The 7,126-nt window shown below is 39.4% G+C and overlaps 1 pseudogene; it reads right to left on the minus strand.

Annotated features, from left to right (window-relative positions):
• Positions 1 to 6,485: 6,485 nt before the first annotated feature.
• LOC121485773 lies at positions 6,486 to 6,758 on the minus strand (annotated as a pseudogene).
• Positions 6,759 to 7,126: the final 368 nt, after the last annotated feature.

Genomic DNA, 7,126 nt, shown 5'->3' on the forward strand with positions numbered 1-7,126 from the left:
AGTTGAATACCAACCGGAAACCACAGATGAAAAGATGTGAGTATACATGGAGGTCACCTTCTGATTTCAGGAGGAACCACAATAGCCATTTCACTCCTATTCTCTCGTTGCACTTATTATTCAGAAGAACTACAAGGGTAGACTGGCCTTCAGAGTTCTAGTTATTAACTGTATTTTATTGTTTGGGGCATTGAGCCTGGCACCTCTCCTCTCTAGCTGGAGGTTTCTCATCTTTGAAATAAGGATGTGGAACAAGATGGTCTCAAGTTTAGAATCCTGCAGTTCTTTGACAAATAAGTTTCCATGGTTTTGCAGGAATCATGCTGTTTTGTATCTGCCCTTTAACTTCACTGAAATAAGGGTTCTTAAGATCTGGATTTATTTGGCATAACAGAATAATTATCAAATGGAGTCTCTTATTTGGGTGAAAGGACATCCATGAACTGGCACATTCTAATATGTTGGCTGACACCCACCAATTCAGTTCATTCTCTTTGCAGCAGCAAGAAAGTATAACCAGTTGGTGTAATATCGTAAGTTACACATTCACTATAACTATTCAGAAATTGTGGAACTTTTTCCCCTTGAAATGTCACAATGATTTTGATAGTGAGAATTCATACATGCAACCATGAATATTAATTCTTGCTCTCTTCCAGAGGCCACAGAGAGGTACCTACTCAAGTTTCCTCTGTGCCCATGATATTTCTTAAAGTCCTACACACATATCCTGCTCACAGTTTTGAGAAGAATATCTTAAGGGATAAGAAAATACAAATAATATATGAAAATCAGAATTATAAACAGTTTGCTGTGTATACATGGCTTCTTGTATTTAGGAAGCAAATCACAAAATATAAAATCTGACTTCTTTTTTGGAGTTAGTGAGAAAGGATTGGAACCAGCCTTTAATGGACGAGTAATAGCATGCAATTTGTTTTAAAAAGTCATTAGCAATGTTTTAAGAGATTTATTTTCTATTTGAAACTGTCATGTTGAAGGTTAGGGTTTGGCCCATTAACCCAGTCTCCTTTCCTGTTGAAGAGATTGTAGTAGGTGGTCTCCAAAGCCTTTTAGCTTACAAGCTTATGATTCTATGCCCGTTATAAACCGTTTCCTTTCAAAAAGTTATGAATTTGTAACAGATGGAATATACATGAACACATAATTTCTTTGAGTGGCTCCCGGTTTAGAAATAGGTCTAGGAGATGTATGAAATTTGGTTTTGCATAGTTCAATTTGCTCTGAATTCTTGAATGATTCAAAACATACTTGGCCACTCAAAACATTTCCAAAATGACTCCTAAACCGAGGAAGAACTTGTCATTAATAATTACAAAGTAAACATAAAATTATACCTATGCTGTAACAAACATTATTGAAGGGCAGGAGTGGTATCTTTCCACTAGCAAGTGAGGATTTTTGTTTCCATTGCTCTTAGTTTTGCTGACTTGACGACTGATTCTCCCTTTATATTTTTGAGACCGAAGTAGTCTATCAACTTTGGATTTAAAAAAGAAGGCTAAATTCCTAAGTGCACATTGCTACCAGTGCTGCTGTAAGAATTAATAACTTTTGAATCAAAGTCTAAGGGTACTTAGCAGTAGCCACAAACCAAAGAATCCTCAAAATTGAATCTTTTCTTGTCCTTGTTCCAAGTTCTCATTCTAGAGTTAGGAGAATGCCGGCTTAGCCTGCTTTCTGCTTATGATTTCTGTGTTCCTTTTTGATTTTCTTGTGCTTTCCCTCATTCTTATTTAAATGCAGGTTAGGGGTTGACTGCCACTTCCCTTTGGAGCCAGTACACCCCAGTTCACACTGATCCGGTTAGAGAAGAGGAAAGGAAAGGTTACCCTGGGGTTTGCTGCCCGATTCAGAGAAGAGATCTGGTCTACAATTATTTTACACTGGAGCTTAGTGGTTTGTTTTGTCCAGACTGGATTGGAAGCCTCTCATGACCATTGTTGTTTGTTTTGATTTATGTTGGATTGAGAGAAATGTTGAAGCTTTTATTTTATTTTATTTTTCTGAACGGTTGCATGTTTGCGTTTCAGAGTTTTACTGTTGGAATTATCCTGCAGCCTGAGCCAAGGTTATTTGGTCCTATTGGCTTTTGATTTCACGTATGCCATTTCGAGGGAGTTCCAGCAGACAATTTGTTGTTTTTCAAAGCAGTTAGTTGTTTGTCAGAGTTCTGATCATGCTTGGAGGAAGATCTTCTAAGGCAACTTGAGAAAACTATTATAATAAAAGGAATTTGGAAACATGAGCTCTGTTGTTGGACTCAATCCCTGAATATTTTTAATTAAAGTCTCCCCTTTCTGCCTCAGTTTCTCCATCTGGAGCATGGGAATGTGATACAGTATAGGCTGGTGTTGTGATAAGCTATATGTTTGATTTATAAGGTCTTGGCAAAAGGTCCCTTTTAAAAGATGCATATTTGAAGCTACACTTAGGTAAGCAAAAATGATTTAAGAAGTTCACTCTGAGAAAGCACCGTAGGAATATATAAACCAATAACCATGCCTGAAATGTTATTCTAGAAAGCCAGCTGCAAACTGTATAGAAAACATAGTCAAGAATGATGCACATGGAGAATTCTCATCAGACAATTGAATTAAATGGCAGATGGACATGTAAAATCTTGGGATGTGGGGAGATTTCAAATGTAGGTGTTCACATTTATTCTAAGGAATAATTCTGGCTAAATTTTCCATTGATTGGGATTAGCGCAAAAACACAATAGCTACATTTCTCTGCTTTTTGCAGAGTTTCTCGTAAAGACGTTTTCTCTGATATGAACAGAAGTAAATTAAGTTTGGGGCTAGAAATGTGGGCCTCGTGTTATATGGAATTCTTTACAGGAGTCATGATACTCGTTTGGCTCTTTCTTTTGCATGTGCTTTGGTTTCATGAGCCTTCCTGCTTCTTGATCTGACCTTTTCAGTACCACATTAAACTGTCAGTTTCTAGTGCTTATTTGGAACATTTTCAGAGTGAGCATATGGATTTTATAGTAAGTCTTTATAACACCATTTTGACTCTTTGGTAACTTTTTCTCATCATGATATTATTTGCATTATATTGAATCATGTATATTTTTCTGGGCCAGCATGAGATTAGGATGTAATATAGAGAACGTGTTTTAAAACCATTTATGTAAAAATGAGAAGCTGGATGAATGCCATTGCAGTCTGCCATTGACTGGCAGGATGTATAATGCACACTATGGGCACGGAACATAATTTGAAGTGATTTAGTAGGAAGAATAAAACATCTTTACTGAAATCCAAGGGGCAAAGACATACTTTTCACTACAGCTTTTTAGAAGTTGAGCAAAGAACATGAATATTTATGTACATTCTTACGGAATACATAAACTGATATCATTTAGTTTCGGATGCTACAAAAATAATTTAATGGAATACATGAGACAGACAATTCCCTATCGCCCAGGGACCTAAAACCATGTGATTTTTATTTCTATTGTAATTCTCATCTTTGAAAACAATTCTGGAATGCTAATTACCAGGAGGTCTGTCAGGAACAAGCAGAACACAGATTTGATTTGGTTTCAATTCATTCATGCTCCACCCAGTACTGGATTCAGACAATGAAAGGTCTGCCTGAGGACTGTACAGTGGCCAGGTCAGGACCACCCAAATATTAGATGGTTAGTGGAACTCAAGCAAAGATCAGCAAAGGACCCCCACTAACAGCTAATTCATTTAACCTAGTGATTTAGAATTTGTAAAATGCTTTCACATCCATTTCCCCTTTTGAAAGCCTTACAAGATAAAAAATAATAAACAGATAAAAAATAAATCCAGCTTCGTAGGTGGGGAAATTCAGGTTTGAAGAGACTAAGCAATTTGCCCAAGTTACAAGATCATAAATGGCAGCAGGGCTCATTTGCAGTTCCTGGGACTCTGAGTCCAGTGCTCAGCCTGCAGAAGACACAAATAAGGCAGGGAATATGTCTGTGAGTTATGGAAGTAACTTATTTTTTTTTGGTCTGTGCTTATTAATAGACTGAAGCACTCTGGGCCATCTTAATTACTTAAGTATCCAGATGTTCCGAATTCTCTTTAGTGCTGCCTAACTGATGTGGCCATTTCTGTTTTTTGTCTGAGGGATTGGAAAAAGTCTTCCAGTATTCCGGGTCATTAGGAACACCACATGTGCTCGCAGGAGCACATGATAGCTTCCTGTTCCAGAGTGCAATTCTGGGCAGGTGAAAATGGCCCCTACTGTATTTGTGTGCAACAAGGATTATGGTTTGTTGCTGCATTAAGGAGACATAAAAGGAAGAGAAAAGCCACTGGCGTGACAAGCACCTTCTCTCTTCCTGCACTGCTTCTCCTCTTATCAACTCACCTCCAAAAATTCTGGGCACGAAACAAAAGGGGGTAGACTGGCCCCTGCTGCTTGTGGAATCAGAATTGCTTCCTACATGGCTCCGTCAACTTTGATCAGTGCTGCTTCAGCTTTTAAATGCTTAACCCTTGTTTCTAAAGTCTTGACTCCTTCCAACCATCACAGATAGGACTTAACCACCTTGAAATGCCGTGCCCTATAACCCTGGGAATCGCCTCCTAAAGCTCAGCTATTCCTCTTGGGATTCTTATCTTTGCCCATCCTGGCCACTAAGTGTTTCCCTGCAGGGGGCCGTCTCCCAGAAGGTAGGAAGTCCACAGCCTTTGGATCCAATCTGAAAGGGAAATTTCCCGGAAAGACTTTAAGGAAAGAAAATAAGCCAAGAAAGAGAGAAAAAAATGACTCTAAGTGACAAAAGTAACCAGTTAACAATTCTGTGGTCACATAGATAGTTTTGGTCATAGACATTTAAAGAGAAATAGTCTTCAGTTTACAAATGTCTGTGTGGGTATGTATACACAGACGCGTACACACTTATATATATATATAATTTTTTTTTTTACAGGAAAGATCTTTGTGAATTTTTGAAATATTTCTCTTTTTAATTATTTGGTCATCAATCATTAATCCAGAAAGTTAAAATACACATGAAGGCAAAAGTAATTGATTTATTTTTCCTAGGACATCCAATTTTCATTTCCTATTTATTGGTTTATGTGCAAATGACTTTGCTGGGTACTCTGCTGGGTGGGCTGGATAATGGGGAGGGGCCAGGATACTGCTGATTCCTACCCTAAGGAGCTACATTAAAGGAAGAGAAGAATAGCTCACTTACCTCTCAGTTACCTGCACTCCGCTTCTGTCTGGAAGAGGTGATCCTTCCACTGACTTATTTTTAGGTCATTAGTAGCATAATGCTACATCACAATGCCTGGGTCGCTCACCTTGCTTCATCTCCTGTAGGCATCTTCTCATCTCACGTCCTCACAGGAAGGGTGAGTGAATACAATACAATAAGATATTTTGAGAAAAAGAGACATGCTCACCTAACTATTGTTTTTTTCAAACTATATCCATCTTTATTAAAGATACTTTTCATAAACAATCATGGTATTTCAGGCAGGACACAGGCAGACAACTAGTGAAGGTTTAATAACAAAATTCACTCCTCTGTGGAACTTAAAAAACACAACAGATGAACATAGGGAAAGGGAAGGAAAAATAACATAAGGTGAAAATTGGGAGGCAAGCAAACCATAAGAGATGCTGAACTCTATGAAACAAATGGAGGATTGTGGAAGGGAGGTGGAGGGGGAAGGGGTAACTGGGTGATGGGCATTAAGGAGGGTGCTTGATGTTATGAGCACGGGGTGCTACTTCTGAAACTAATAAAAAGAGTATAGAACAACCTTCAAACTCCCTTCTTCAGTGGACTGTCCAAATCAGAAAGACACTATAAAACCCAGTGATGTCTCCATGTGATGCTCTGAACAGGGAACGTTTAGAGTGAGGGTCGACAGTCCACATTTGGCGGGTCATCCAACATTTCGCAAGCCAACTCTGACTTCCAGGAAATGAAGTGGAAATGGCAGAGTTATCAGTCAGAAGGCCCCCTAAGCTAAGAAAAGAACCCTTTTGAGGGGTGACATCTCCATGTTGACATTGTGAAGTCCAGATTGCCTGGCACACTGGGAACCTTCTTTGGGGTCGGGCTCCCACAGGTCTCTGGGTGTAAAGGAGTCTAATCTACGCTGAAGGCAGAGAGGGAGAAGAGGACATACAACATGAATTTTCGTTTTCCACACCACAGGCGTTTGTGCCGAGGTGGTGAATGTGAATTGACATCCCTCCTCTGGGAACCAAGAGGAAATTTCTCAAGACCAGAAAGGAAAGGTGTTCCCCATGCCCTGGATCAAATCAATCTAGGTTCAGAGATATTCTGTTAGCGACATATGCCCTTCCCCCCAAACAATAATGAAGTGTTCTGGTGCTAACTAATACAGCCTCATTTTGTTTTAAAAAAAACTACATTTTTATAAAACTTGATAAAAAATAGAATTTCAAACTATAATCATTGGAAGTACACAGTTATCCAGATTGCACATGCTTCACTTGGCATCTCCAGCACCATCAGCCTTCTGCGCATGAGCTGTTTTGGCATCTCTGTTTTGCAGGGTTATTCCCATCCTTGCCAGCATCAACTTTCCCCCTTTTCCCTTTGGGTCCCTTCTCTCCCTGCTTTGAAGAGGCCATTTTAGGCTTGGGCTCTGGCTTTGGAGGAGCAGGTTTAGGAGACAACCTTGCAGATCTTGTCTGTGGCTCATCTCCCACCTTGGCTTTGCCTCCTCTAGCATCCCCTTTTCAGCCTTTCTCTTGGGCATCGTGGTGACAGTGGTGGATGTTGGCATTTGGACAGGGCATGTGGGCTTTGGTTAGTCTGGGGGTCATTCTCGCCTCTTCTTTACACTGCTCCACATCCATTTTATTATGGTATACTATAGTCATCCTTTTATCATTATTGTTATTAATCTTCTCCTAATTTATAAATTAAACTTTATCATAAGTATGTATAGGAAAAATCATAGTATATGTGGAGTCTGATACTATTTGAGGTTTCAGACCCTCCCAACTGGGGGTCTTGGGGATTAACCCCCACAGATATGGAGGAACTACTGTATGTGCTAAGACCGTGAAAGTTCACAGACCACAGAGGAGGGAGAGAAGGTTCTGTTAAAGACATCGGCTTTTC

The sequence above is a fragment of the Vulpes lagopus genome, chromosome 1 (genome assembly GCF_018345385.1).
Source record: "Vulpes lagopus strain Blue_001 chromosome 1, ASM1834538v1, whole genome shotgun sequence".
NCBI classification, from domain to species: domain Eukaryota; kingdom Metazoa; phylum Chordata; class Mammalia; order Carnivora; family Canidae; genus Vulpes; species Vulpes lagopus.